This window comes from Cibotium barometz, chromosome 36 (genome assembly GCF_041138505.1).
Source record: "Cibotium barometz isolate CiBa-2024 chromosome 36, ASM4113850v1, whole genome shotgun sequence".
In the NCBI taxonomy this organism is placed as follows: Eukaryota; Viridiplantae; Streptophyta; class Polypodiopsida; order Cyatheales; family Cibotiaceae; genus Cibotium; species Cibotium barometz.
Window position 1 is genome coordinate 33,210,518 of NC_141081.1, and position 15,014 is coordinate 33,225,531.

Below are 15,014 nucleotides of genomic sequence, written 5' to 3' on the forward strand. Positions count from 1 at the left end.
AACCATGTTAGCCAGTTTGAGACCAGATGGTAGGCTAGTGGTTTTGGGATGTACCCAGATGTAGTGGAGAAGGAACACTTTGCAGTAGCCACATTGGAAGGCAAAGCTGTGAGTTGGTTTACTCTCAATATGTATTGGCACATTTTGTAGATTATAATGCCTTGAAAGCAACATTCTTGGCAAGATTCAGGAAGGAGAAAACTCCTGAAGATGTGCTCAAGAAGCTCAAGGGGATGAAGCAAAAAAAAAATCAAGGTAGAACTTTCTACAACAAGTTGCTGGCAAATCAGAGTCTAACTCGTGAACAATTGTGGGAGATTATTTTTGTAAGGGCCTTAGAACAAGCCTTCACAGTTCTGTGGCTGGCAAGGATATCCAAAATGCAAATGATTTTGTGAAAAATGTGATGAGATGGCCTGCCATGTTTCCTTGCTCCATTTATCACCAAAACCACTCCAAAAAGCTTGAAAATTGGCTTTATATACATGACCCCCTTTTCACACTATACTTATGAGTGTCCATGGGCATGGCCAATGGTCTTGGGCCCAATTATTCATACGAACCCCTTTCTACTTTGTTACAAGTTTTTGATGGGAATGAGATTTTTCCCACATTATCTAATATTGATTTTTTTACATACTTTTCCTAAAACTTGACAGGTAGTTATTACTTATTTTGGACTTTTGTTTTTCTAAAAAGGACTACTAGAGTTGAGGTGGTTCACTTGAACTGCAATAACTTACGTTACACCCCAATTCTTGATACCAACAAAATATTCAAATTATAGGCATAATTTTGGACTACTCAAATGTAAACTAATAGTTATAAAATTGTAAACTTGGAGTTATAAATTATGGTTATAATCAAAATAAAACAAAACAAGGTGGTACAATCTAGAATCATTGTTGGTTGATTTGAACCAGGTGGTTGGACTCTAAAATCACCCGCCAAGAGCAAATTCGAGCATTGGAATGCACGTTTTGCAATCCATCAAGCAAAGGTGTATATGGCATAAAGTATGGTAGCTAGGGAGATGCACTCGTACGAGCTCATGCTAAACTTGAAGAAGTTGATAGAGCACCATTGGGGCAGACTATGCAGTCAAAAGTCCTAGCATTGCAAGAATACAAAGCGATTGAGAGTGTTCCTTGAGTTGCTAGAACTTAGCTTGATTACAAGTTGGTAATCCACTTGATTAACATAAAGTTTGTTGTAATCCTTCTGCTTTTGTTGAAAGAATCATGAAATGTTGCAAATCCTTGAAAAGTGAAGTAATATTTGTTCTTAATCAGATACAGTGGTCAAGCAAATCTTTGTAAATCTGCTCACAAATCCTTGTTGTTAATCACTTCTTAATCAAGAATCTGTCAAAGATGGCTTACTAATTCCTTGCTTTGTCTTGTGAACACTCTCACTTGTTAATCTTTGTAGAAAAAATCCCTCAATGCCCTTGGTCAATAAAACTTTGCAAGAAATCTCTTAATATTCCTAATTAAGCTGTAAATGTGATTTATCTTTGCATAATTCCTCTAATCTTCTTTCTGTCCACCTCTCATCCCTTTCTTAATCTGTTCTTTGCAAACTTCTTGCGTTGCAGAGCTTCTTTGCAAGAACATGAATCAAGAAATGTAAAGGAATCAAGCTTAAGCACGCACTTCAATTCTACACACTGATCTGTATACTCTGCATACCAATCTGCATTGAAATCTATATACCCTACACACCAATTCAGTTTTGAAATCTGTTCCAAGTTCTGCATAGAAATATAATCTGCAAGTAATTCTATGCACCTTTTCTTAATGAATCTTTCACCAAAACTTGCACAACAACCTCACCAATCTCTCCAAACTGCTAAGAATTCCTAGGAAACTAGGCTAGGTTGAAGAAAATTAAGGTTTATGGATAGATTTGGTTTTAAAAAAGTTCTAATCAAGATGATTTTGCAAGAAATTTTAAAGAAAAGTACGTTGAAAATGGCTTGCAAAACCTAATCTGAAAATCAAGATGGTAGGGCTTTTGAAAACGGTTTTTAGCACAATGGCATGTATGTTGTGATAGCTAAAAGGAACCAAAGATGCCTGACTAGAAAAAATAGAAGTAAACCATATGTACTCATGAGATATTATTGCCACCACAAACACCATTATGTGCAATCAAACAAACATCCCTTCCAAACATAAACCCAGAAAAGACTTTTAAGGTCTAATTCACTGCGCAAGGTGCTCACGCAAAGAAATCATACCTCTCATAAATTTTGCTAAGGGCTGCTCCATACTCTAGCTTCAAATCCAGTTTTCTTACTATCCTTCAGCAAAATGGAGCCTTGTTTCTTACTATCTTGTGAAATCAAAATACCTGCAGAAGACTTTTCATTGGGCACAGAACCTTCTACCATGGTGCCATTTGTGCTGTAAACTGATACTTTTCCAGCTTTCATGTCCAAAAGCTGCTTATCCTTCCCCTTGACACCATAGCCATTTTCTAAAGCATTCTGAGTGTGGCTGGTCTCCTTTGAAGCATGTTTTTGAGTGCTTCCTTTAAGTAGCTTGCCCGCTACTTCAAGTTCACAAAGTTGTGGATCATCAATATGCAAACCAGCTCCTGATGATAGGTGTAAAACAGAACCCTTAAGCACCCATTTTTGAATCCATGTATATTTTTATTTTACTTTCTCTTCTTGCACTAAATATTTCTCAGCTAGGGTTCATCACTTATGTTTATGCATGCTTATGCATAAATAAGTTAGATACCAAAGAGGATGTTTTATCACATTATAGACCTACATTCATTATAGAGTTATGCATAAATAATTCTAGAAAGTCCAAAAGAGAATGATTAGTCATTTTCTAATACTAAACAACCACCCTTGCCTTCTCCGTGCACGGCAAAGAAGCTCATAGAAAGAAAGCTAGGATCTGTAACTCGCAAAACCCTGTGAGAGCCAGAGCAAGGCTTCTTGATACAGCCTCCCATAGCTTAGCCAAAGCTAAGCAAAGGACCTTAATCTCACTTCCACCACCTAATAATACTAATCCTAATACAAAAACCACTCTTTTCTCCTTACCTTTACCCCTTGGTTATAATTCTAGCAACACTAAGTTGCTATCCAATGGTTCCTCATTAAGGGATTTAGATTGTACTCATTCCAATTACCAGACTTAAAAAAGTCCAGTATTGTTATTTATTGTCACTACCTCCCCATGTCGGGATTGGGTAATTTGCGTGCCTGCTGTTCTACCTTCCTTGGATGTGGTAGTCGTTTCTCAGGCTCCCTCTCCAGAATCGAACCCTAATTCTCCGTCACCCGTCACCACCATGGTAGGCCTCTATCCTACCATTGAAAGTTGATAGGGCAGAAATTCGAATGAAGCATCGCCGGCGCCGAGGCCATGCAATTCGGGAAGTTATCATGATTCACCGCATTACCGAGCAAGCCCGCATCGGCCTTTTATCTAATAAATGCATCCCTCCCAGAAGTCGGGAGTTGGTGCACGTATTAGCTCTAGAATTACTACGGTTATCCGAGTAGAAAGGTATCATCAAAGAAACTATAACTGATTCAATGAGCCATTCGCAGTTTCACAGTACAAGAGAGTTTATACTTACACATGCATGGCTTAATCTTTCAGACAAGCATATGACTACTGGTAGGATCAACCAGGTAGCTATCCTCGATCACACAAACGGCACGGTCCTAGCCGTGTGCTCCGACTCCGCACACTCGGTGCGGCCACGGGGCAGAGCGCCCCCATGAGCACCCGAAGGAAGAGGGACGGGAGAGGAGGGTCACGCTGATTATGGGCAACGGCACGACGATGCGCACGTACGGGACGGTCGAGCACCGGCGAGGCACCAACGTGTGGGGACGCGCGCGACGCGACGTCTCGCCACTGGGGCATGCGGCGCCGCACGGAGGCACCTAGGCGACCGACGCTCGACAAAACGGCACAACGCGAGACGCCGCACGAAAGCACGACGTTGACGCGACCCCCTCGATACGATACAAACGGGCCGGGGGAGGGGTGGGTCGGGGCATTGAGGGCGACTCCTTCCCATGAGCGTGACGCCATCGGCCCGCCGATGAGGCTCCGGGGGTCACGACGCTTCCAAGGCCTTCCGCATCATCTTGCATGGGACATCCTGAGACCGAGCCGTGGTGAGGCACGAAGGTGACCGCCGGAACGGTTCCATTGTCTCACACCGGGCACGGCCTCGTCAAGGGCGCCACGCCGCCCCCATCCCATCGAGTCAGCGGTAGCCCGTTTCTCGTCTTGGCACACCGAGTTCAAAACCTTCTGTATCGATAGAAGCCGCACACTTACTCATGGCGACGGGGGTGAGATCTTGACCTTACTATTACAATTTTGAATAGAATACTCTTATCTTGAGAAGGTTCTTTGCCTCTAGTCTTATATCTTCAATTGGACAATATAGCAAGAGAAACAAAAATTAAACTTTGTTAATAGAAGGACCCAAGGTTGGGGACCTAGTGAGGTGTGTGTCCTTGAAAAGGATCCAAGACTGTGGACTTAAAGAGGTGAGTATCCTCGGAAGGGCCGAGACCCAAATTCAAATAGGAAAAGAATGCAACAACACCTCACCCTCGGCATTGCTTGACTGGTCTGCTACCCCAAACTGTTGTCTTGCCATTCCGTTGACAAGCCGTACAGTGAGAAACATCTAGCGATCCTACTGGGGAACCCACAGCTCACTAGGAAGCATTGGACCACCACCTACCAGGTATCACAAAACGGAGAGTTTTGCATCTATGGAAGCACTATCTTCTTGGGGCTGAATTTATAATCAAAACCGACCATCAAAGCTTGAGGTACTTTTTATCTCAAACAAAGCTCTCAGAGAGGCAAATGATAATGGCAATGGATTTATAGGGTTCATGAAAGATCTTGCCATTTGAGAGCATGAATTCTGTGCCAAGTTTGTGATCTAGGAGGGAGTCAACTGAAGAAAGCATTTTAAACTAGTCATGGTCAACCTTGTCAATATCGACAGAAGCGATCGTGCCTAGCACCTACGCGTCATCAATGGCTTCATGACAAGCCTCACAACAAACAAAGAGCTCATCGCTCCGAGTGGTGGTCACAGAGTCTTCGGCAAAGGGATTTTTGGCCATGGGATGTGAGCACCAGTCATATAAACCTTCGTGCCTCACCCCGGCTCGGTCTCGGGATGTCCCTTGAAAGACGATGCGGATGGCATTGGAAGCGTCGTGACCCCCGAAGCCTTGTCAGGCCGGTGGCGTCACGCTCACGGTTAGCAGGAAGGAGTCGCCCCCATGCCCCGACCCACCCCTCCCCCGGCCCGTTTGTATCGTATCGAGGGGGTCGCGTCAACGTCGTGCTTCCGTGCGGCATCTCCCGTTGTAATGTTTTGTCGAGTGTCGGCGGCCCGGGTGCCTCCGTGCGACGCCGCGCGCCCCCTACGTTGGCACCTCGCCGGTGCTCAACCGTCCTGCACGTGCATGTCGTCGTGCCGTTGCCCGTAATCGGCGTGACCATCCTCTCCCGTCCCTCTTCCTTCGGGTGCTCGTGGAGGCGCTCTTCGCCGTGGCCGCGCCAAGTGTGCGGAGTCGGAGCACACGATGCCCCCTTGCCCCCTTCTTTTTCTCATTGTGGCAGAGGCCATGAGCAGGTTCCTTCGGGCTACCCTCAGCGTCAGATCTTAGATTGCCTCTATGCAGAGAGTGGACTCAAAGTTAGCAGATGACACCGCGATGTTTTTGGAGGCCTAAATTTTTGTCTTTATGCATATTCTGGATAGCCCTGGATATGTTTTGTTTGGCCATAGGTGTCCCTTGCCTGAAGGGTCACCGCCTTGCCGCTTTTTCCCAGCCTCCAAAGATCACTATACCTGTGACTGCCCGACAAAGAGGACCAACCTCTCCATCCACAGACTTCCCCGGTCCCACCACACACTTAGTGTCGGTGGGATGGGAGGTTGACTCTCGTCACCAGCTTCAATCATTGTCACCTCTCGAGTCTCCACCCACCTTAGGAGTTTCCCCCTCAACTGCCGCCCCACCAATCAGCAGTCGCTTCCCCCCAGCGGCCTAGTTTCCCCCTCAACTGCCACCCAGCAGTCACTTCCCCACCTGCACACCGGCTGCTCCATCTGTCAGTAGACCCTCCCCCACCTGCATATCCTAGCTCTTTCACTGGTTTGACTCCTTTTAGACTGGTTTATGGTATTGAGGGAATGCTTCCTATAGAATGATATTGCTACTTGGAGGACTTCAACAATGGATCATTTAAATGAAGAAGAAAAACATGGAAGCTTCTGTCATTTTTGCATTCTTCTCTAACAAGGAGCGCCTAGATCGTCATGCAGATCTCCACCTGTGATACAACATTGGGACTAATAATTTAATATGCAGGCAAAAATACACACACTCATCTCCATCATCTTAGGAGTGAAGAATATTTTTTAAATTATATCAGTTAAATTTATTTGGTTTATCAATGGTGTTTAAATTTATTTGGTTTACCAATGGTCATGGCCAAACTCATGGCAATGGAGCACTGATGGTCCTCTAAAATTAGAATTATAAAAAGAATTTTAGACGGTAGGAGGTGCACCTTAAACACATTACCCCAGGGTATAAGATTTGGAAAAATTACTTGCCAATGTTCCAAGAACATATATTTCTTCTATGAGAAGATTACGTCCATTAATTGTACCTCTTTACTCTCAATCTTGGTCATAGCCTTGAGGCTTTATTTTCTAACTCACAATTTGAGGCTTATCAACCCTTGAGTTTAAAAAATATGTATGGCCATCTTTCCTTTACCGATTTCCTATCGTATTATGTTTTGACGATCTAACTCTACAATGGACAAGCCTTGCACTTGGTTTATAGAGATCAACGCTTTTCCCTCCCCTTAAGTGAGGCACAACTATTGATCCTTTCTCCTAAAATAAGGCTTATCCAGGACACTTTAAGTTATTGATCGTATCTTAATCCGCATCCTTTAAATAACATTTAGCCCGCTGCCGCACCGATTTGTCCCCTTCTCTCCTTCCGAGCGGGGTTTGCATGTGCCTTGGAGCGCGAGTGTCCGTGGTGGACTTTTTCGCGAGGCGGCATAAGTCCCCACCATGAGGCGCGTCGTGCACTTGCCTCTGCTGGACTCCAGTGGAACGAATGAACTAGTTCGAGCGCCCATGGCTCGACTTGGGGGCACTGCATGAAGCCCTCGTGCTGGACTTGAGTGGAATGGACTTCGTGGCAGTCTAAAGCGTCGAGCAAAAAGTCCTACGGAGGAGTGTTTCTCCGAAGTGCCCGTGGTGGGTGATGGACTTGGACGGGTGTGCGGAGGAGTGTTTTCTCCCAAGTGTTTTTGATGGGAAACACCCTCTTGTGTTTATCTTGTACTGCCTCCGATTCGCCTCCTTGGATGTGGTGCGGTCATACCAGCGCTAATACACCGGATCCCATCAGAACTCCGCAGTTAAGCGCGCTTGGGCCAGAACAGTATTGGGATGGGTGACCTCCCAGGAAGTCTTGGTGCTGCACCCTTTTTTTTGGGGCGAGGGCATCGCTGACATGTGCTTGGGTCCCCCTGTGTCAATGCACATCATCGTGCACTGGACAACCCCCCCGATACGCCCTCACACCCTGGCCTCACCCCCCCGACATCGCCCACGCACCCCGGCCTCACCCCCCCGACGTCACCCTCACACCTCGGCCTCACCTGCCCGCCCTCCCCCCAACGTCGCTCCCACACCCCGGCCTCACCCCCCCGCACATCGCCCTCACCTGCCCCCCTAATCGCCCCCCTTGTTGTCCCCACACCCCGACGTCACCTCCCCGCACGTCGGCCTCACCCCCCAGACGTCACCCTCACACCCCGGCCTCACCCTGCCGCATGTCGTCCCCCCCCGCACGTCAGCCTTACCCCCCACCTCGACATCACACCCCCCTAGCATGTGGCCATTGGGAAGATGGATCTGGATGCCCTATATAGTGCTTTTCATATGTGCTATATAGCTCATATTTGCACTTGGTCAAAGTATAATACATACAATAAAATCATAAAATGTGGGAGGAAAATGTAAGAGGAGCACTATCACTACTCTGCCTTTGTGCAAATGATTGCAAGGCACTCATCCATTCTAAGCCGGCAAGCCTTTTCTAAGTCATGTAATAGAATATACTCGTGGGCTGCCTGACACAATTTTGCTGAGATTGTTGAGCTCTAGCTCAGGGATGGTCTCGGCATTTTCATCTACAACAGCTAAAGAATGCCATGCTTCCTCGGTGGTTTTCTCTAGCACCCCTTTCCCTCTTTTCACTTGCCCTCACTTACCTCTTCCCACTTGCCCTCACTTACCTCTTTCCACTCCACCACTCTTCCCTACCACTTCTCTCCACTTCTTTCTCTTCCACCTTGAGCCATGGAGAAATTAGATAGAGAGCAGATGAATGAAAAAGCGAATCTCGTGCCCCCTCCCCTCTCCCCCCCCCCCCGCGGCCTTCTCTTTTTCCTCCCTCTACAATTGGCAACAACACCAACTGCACAAACAAGGGGAATGATACTGACTTATTATTGTCAAATGAAGGCATAGCCAAACACCTTTGCAATGCCCTGGAAGTTGAGTGCAAGAATTTGACAATATCAGGGTGCATTGTGCAGAACTGTGATTCTGGTGTCACGGGTCAGGAGGACGATGTGCACCATTGAGCCCGAACACTCCTGTGATCACTTAACAAATTTTGTCCGACCAGCATCATTCCATCCTATATAAGAGACGCCTCATCATTCCGGCATTCAGGTCAGCCTTTCAGCAGTGGTCTTCAACGCTTTCCTTCCAAGAGCCTTGGGGATAGCAAGACTTCATCGCATGTAAGCATTCATCATCAGATTTCAGCCTTGGGGATAGCAAGACTTCATCGCATGTAAGCATCTTCAGCATTCATCATCAGATTTCAGCATAAAGACATCTCTCATACTCCTATAGAGAGGGTCAACCAGCAGCATAAGGGTTTACCTTAGCATTGGAGCAAGGATCTGCTAAGAAATGCAATGCAATAATAAAATCTAGAGAGGACAATTTGCTATCTGTACCAATTTTGCATCTGCAAAATTGTGAGTGCTAGCAAGAGTATGGTCACGTCGTGACCCTTCATCTTTCCAGGAAACTAAAAGTTTGAGTGCTGAAATTACAACTACTAGTGCACAAACTGTGAGTAAGTGGTGAACTTCAATGTTAGAGAAAAGTTTGAATTACCTTCGATTTCGTGGATTTGTACCGATGGCTTGCCTTGCTTTTCCCCCTTTTTCATTGGACAATTAGGATTGACATGTCTAGCTTTCTTCTTTGTTGATTTTTCCTACTGAGCTTGCTTTGGGGTTTTTCAAACCAAAAGGTTTTTTTAGCTCGGTAGGACCTCTTTTTTGAATCTTCACCAAGCTCTTGGGAAGTCTTGTCCATGAGGTGAGGCGTTTGGCCCCCGCACCCCTCGTGTGACGTGGGAAGTCTCCCCTCCTCGGGTGAGTGCCTAGCTACTCCCCGCGCCGATGGGCTTGGCTTGCTTCGGGCCGCTTGGGTGTCTCACGGGACTCGGCGCGTCCGGGGTGGCCGTCGGGGCCTAGTAGGCGATGAGAGGCGGAGAGTCGTGTCTCGGGCCGGTGCCTTGTTTTGTCGGTGGGTCCCCTTCAGGATGCGACATGGTCAAGGAAAAAGGCGGTGGCATCGCCCTCGTCGCCACCATGAGCAAGTGTGCAGCTTGTATCGATACAGAAGGTTTTGAACTCGGTGTGCCAAGACAAGAAACAGGCTACCGTCGACTCGACGGGACGGGTTCCCGGCAGGGCGACGTGGCACCCTTGACAGGGCCGTGCCCGGTGTGAGATGATGGAATCGTTTCGGTGGTCACCTTCGTGCCAATCCGACTGAGATCTCCCAGCCTGGCACGAATGGTGGCGAAGCTCGGCGCGGGTGTCAGCCCCCACCCCGGGCGCGGGTCAGCCATTCGCCACTCGCCGGAATTAGGGTTGCTTGGTGCTCTACTGATGAAGGTCTGCCTCTCTCCCTGCCCCTTGATGAGAATCGGCACACGGAACCAAGGGGGAACAACTGTAAAAAAAGGATTTTAAAAACCACTTCTGTTGAACCCACATGCTATGCTTACATATTTATGACTAACCCTTCCGAGACTTTATGAAGGAGAAGAGTGAGGTGTTCTCTCACTTTCAGAGATTTAAAGCATTGGTTGAGAAGGAAAAAGGCATGGAGATTCAATGCCTAAGAGTAGATGGTGGGGGAGAATATTTCTCCAATAAGTTCAATGATTTTCTGAGAAATCAAGGAATCAAGAGACAGTTTACATGCAGGTACACTCTACAGTAAAATGTGTTGCAGAAAGGAAAAATATTTAAGCGAGGATGCATACAAGCCCAAAAGCTAACAAGTATGCAATCCAATTAGTCGCAAAGTCCACTAGCCCAAGAAGTGTAAAAAATGAAATTGAAGAGACTCCTCCATGGCGCACACACTTGAGCAATTATGTCTCACGACCAAGTGCCAAGATTTTTTCTACAAGCTTTTGTTTCCTTCTCTTGGTTTCTTCTTCTGCTCTTGACATGGTCGATTTGACTGGGCAGTTTTCCCAGACCTTAGTTTTACAATCCATGGAATGCCCTCACTTTAGGTAGCCAAGATGGGTCATAACCAGAAGCTCTGATACCACTGTAGCATGCAACTGGTCGAAAAATCCTTGAACAATTTACCTATAGTACCTATGCCTATGTGTTGAACCCACTCCCTCCTAAAATGTTGAATTGCATGTCTAAGAGATAGGTGTCCAAATTCTAAAGAACACTTTAAACCCTCCCTTTGGATCCCCGATAGACATGCAATTGCATGTCCAAGAAAAGTCTAAGATAGAATGGTGACATGGGTACCCAAATTAGAACAGTTCAAACCCACCCTCATTGCACCTTTAGTTGAGTCTCATGCAAAAATTTCAAAAATAATCACAAAATATTAAGACTCCTTTAGCATAAAGCATTCGCTCTAACAATCAAGGAATTGATAGGGTCTCCCATCTCTTATACTTGAGAGTTTGACCTAAGGTGTTTAGCTTGAGACTAGTTGAATTCGAGGCCTAGTGGAATGTACACATAGGTGACCATATGTGAAACCTCCTAATGTGTGTGTGTGCATGTGTGTGTGTGTGTGTGTATGTGTTTTCCTTTAATGAAGCCTCTCTTTCACTCCATTTTTTGGAGTGAAGGGGAACAACCACAAAAACAATGATTTAAGCTAATAATTAAGCAAAAATGCATTCTTCAAAAAACAAAAAAGAGAGCTAATTAATTATCACCAAATCACACAAAAATCACAATATAAACCATATATTTTCATGATAAACCATTAATCAAAGGCTTTAAAGAGAATTTCATGATATTGTATTAAATATTAATCATTTAATTATAACAAAACACACCTTGTCCATCTAATCCACATATTTTATTTTCACCTCTTGGAGGGGATAGAGTGGATCTCTCATTGACTAGGGATACTAAAAAGCTTAATGAAGCTATTAATTTTTGCTATTGTTGAATGTTGAGAGGGAAATACTAACCTAGATCTAATACCAAGTTAAGAAAAGGCATAATTTGAGATGGCTATGAAGTGTGTGAGAGTTGCAAGAGAGAGATAAGATGGATAACAGATCAAAGAAGACATCATTTGAGCATGATATCAACACTAATAGAGGTGATTAAGGTATGAGAAACCATCAGATGGTGCACTAAATGCAACACATCATCATCTCCCATGGATGGTGCGCGATCGAGAGTGTTCGTACCTTGGGATTGGTGTGGCCAATAAAAGCAACTCTGACTGATATCTGTGTGCATGAGATCATTTTCGGATTGGAATATTTGAGGCTCCTCTGATTCGATTTAGTAGTCACGGGAGTGTTCAGGCTCAATGGTGCACATCCTCCTATCTAGTGACTAGAATCACATGCTATTCTTGGAAACGGCTCCACCGTTGGCTCCTCTATTCTCTCTACCAACCTGTGCTCGGCGGCCTTCACCGGTCTTTCAAGCTTCCCTATTCTTTAAAGCTTCCCTATTCACCTGGGGGTGCACATGCACACATGTGCAAACACAAAATTGTTCTAATGTGCCTGCATGTAAGCAACTCTTAATATATAACCTGCATGGTGAAGAGTTATTACAGGGCACTTATGTGCCTTGCATGTAGGAAACTTTGATAGATGACCAGCATGATGTAGAGGTATAAGAGAGAAAACTCTCAAAAACAACTTCCGTGGTGTGGAGTATCAAAGGGCCAACATTACACTGCTATGTAGTTGCATCTACATTAAGTCAACACGAAAGGCTTTGATTTCCCTTAGATTGGTACTCCTTAATTCCAAAATCCTTACCCCCCCTGATTACAAGTTAATCCCATTGCGACATTCACCCTATTATCTTGGCACACACCAATTTCCACCTACTTTCCAGTTACATCATGCTTTGTTTAGGTTATAGATTCCCTATGCATCTCCCATTGCAGCACTCACATACGTATCATCATTGGATTATGGGACATTTTGCCCCCCTGAAGACTTTAACCTCCCTCAGCAAGGCATTATATTAAAGGAAAAAGTAAGGACCTTAATGTTAAAAGAGAAAGGTGATTGAGGCCTAGAGGATCAAGGGAGTTTAATGACTAACAAGGCCCAAAATATACAGTATTTAAAGTCTAATGAGGCTTGGAATCAAGGCCTCTCTCTCTCTCTCTCGGGGAGGGGGGAGACTAATAGGAGACTAACAGATAGGGGGAGACTAACGGGAGACTAACAGGGGACAAACGAGGGAGGGGGGTGGACTAATAGGAGACTAACAGGGTGGGGGGTAAGACTAATAAGGGACTAACGAGGGACTAACGAGGCGGGGGGTGAGATTAACAAGGGACTACACATACATATAAGAGGATACACATATAGAGCACACATACAAGAGGGTACCCAAACACGTACAAGAGCTATTCATACGTGAAACTCCACATACCCAACAGACCTAAGGAGAAACTGATTCTGATGAAATCAGCATCGCCCACCTATTGGAAAGTGTTGAGCATGTGAAGGGCTTTCCACAGAGCTCAAGGTTGCTTATACACCCCACAATCTTCTCTGCAAATCAGCACACTACATTAAAAAATGCTTCATGGAGGGGTTGGAGCACCATCCGCAGATTACATGGTTTGTCATTTCAAAGTAAAATTTTCATAATTACTATTAAATTTCTATTTCTTAATTTATTCGTTACGTGTAGAACATCTTATTCGTGCATGGGGCATATTTCATGAACCAATATACCTCCTTGGAGATGCTTAGTACACAAGGCATGGAGAAATCCCACCCTGATATTCTGGAAAAAAAACCCAAGGGGACGGGGGATACCCGAAACCCTCCTGTTTCTAGACCCTTGTTAAGAATTTTTTTAATCAAAAATCAAAAGATGATTATCTAAACCAATGGAAAAAAAGATTAATTTTTAAGTTTGAAATGACCAAAATTGTCCACTTGGACATTGCGCAGGCAGTGTGGGTGCCTTGGGGGAAATATCTGGCCCAGGGAATATGCATCGGATACATGGCTGGCAAGGTGGAGAGCACAGGTAAGCTAATTTTTTTGCTTGTAAGTAGGAGGCACTTGTATCCTCCACACACTTGTTGAAGGGTGAGGGAGGTAATCAATTCATCCACTCTCACAAACTGGTAAAACCAAACTAGAGCAAAATGGAGTCCATTTTGGACCGAATTGAGTCTGAAAAATTTAGGATTTGGTTCTCCGGTTAGATTTTCTCTTTTTTGGATAAATAGACGAAAGCCTCTTAGTGTTATGGGAGTTCAATTTTGCATCTATACTAAAGCCTGCTGCATTTTTAGCCACCTTGAAGCCTCTTGAAGAAAGCTTATTGTGGGATAAGCCTTAACAATGATTAGAAACCATAATATCAAGTCCTATACAAGGAATTTATCTTTCCTAATTCTATTTATACCTAATCTTTCCTTAATCCCATTCACTAATTATGAGATATGTACTAAATATAATGTTTTGTATTCATGTGCAAGGGTGAAACCTACGTGCAAGTGTGCCTTTTTTTGCATATTCACATCATGAATTTCACCTTTTCACATGAATACATCATTTAATAGTATCATTATTTTCTATTTATCTCAAAGGTGATTACTTGATGCACTCATGGACATGTAGAGGGATTTCCCTTGCGAAGTGAGAGTATTGGTTCTTCGGTTTAGTGATGAGATTACACATGTACTAGTCTTGGGGGGGTGGTATAGATGAAGGTGGTGAATCTATGCAAGAGGAAATGATTCTAGGCAGGAAAGAGGCATGTGCAAATTGGGGCTGCGCGTGCCGTTGGATGGGCCGGGGGGCCGGGTTTACCCAAAGTCAACCCAATGGCGAGATGGGATCTACGGCGGGAAAGAGGTGCACGCGAATCGGGGCCGCGTGCGCCGTTGGATGGGCCGTCAGGCCGGGCTTACCCAAAACTAGTTCCGATGGCCAACCGGAGGTCCGCCGAAAAAGGCCTTTGGGGGGGGGGGAGATGCTCTATCATAATCGTGAGCGGTCAGCAGTGAAATCTGTGAATTAAATTTTCGGTGCTAAGCGACCTGCAAATTTGTATTCTCGCCTAACTTCATGCGGCACTCATTTGACATTTCTACAACACATGACTCTTCCTTTCACCACAGGCCATCATTTCCATGACCAGTGCACACCAGAAGAGGCGGACCGCTCGCCCCGCCCTGAGATCCAACTACAAGCTTTTTAACTGTGCAACAACTTAAATATACACTATTGGAGCTAGAATTACCGCGGCTGCTGGCACTAGACTTGCCCTCCAATGGTTCCTCGTTAAGGGATTTAGATTGTACTCATTCCAATTACCAGACTTAAAAAAGCCTAATATTGTTATTTATTGTCACGACCTCCCTGTGCCAGGATTGGG

General features: G+C 45.0%; 1 non-coding gene across 1 annotated transcript; it reads left to right on the plus strand.

Annotated features, from left to right (window-relative positions):
• Positions 1 to 7,415: 7,415 nt before the first annotated feature.
• On the plus strand, positions 7,416 to 7,534 carry LOC147617828 (5S ribosomal RNA). Its single transcript, XR_015262293.1, has one exon. It is a non-coding gene; the product is annotated as a 5S ribosomal RNA (ribosomal RNA).
• The last annotated feature ends 7,480 nt before the right edge of the window (positions 7,535 to 15,014 follow it).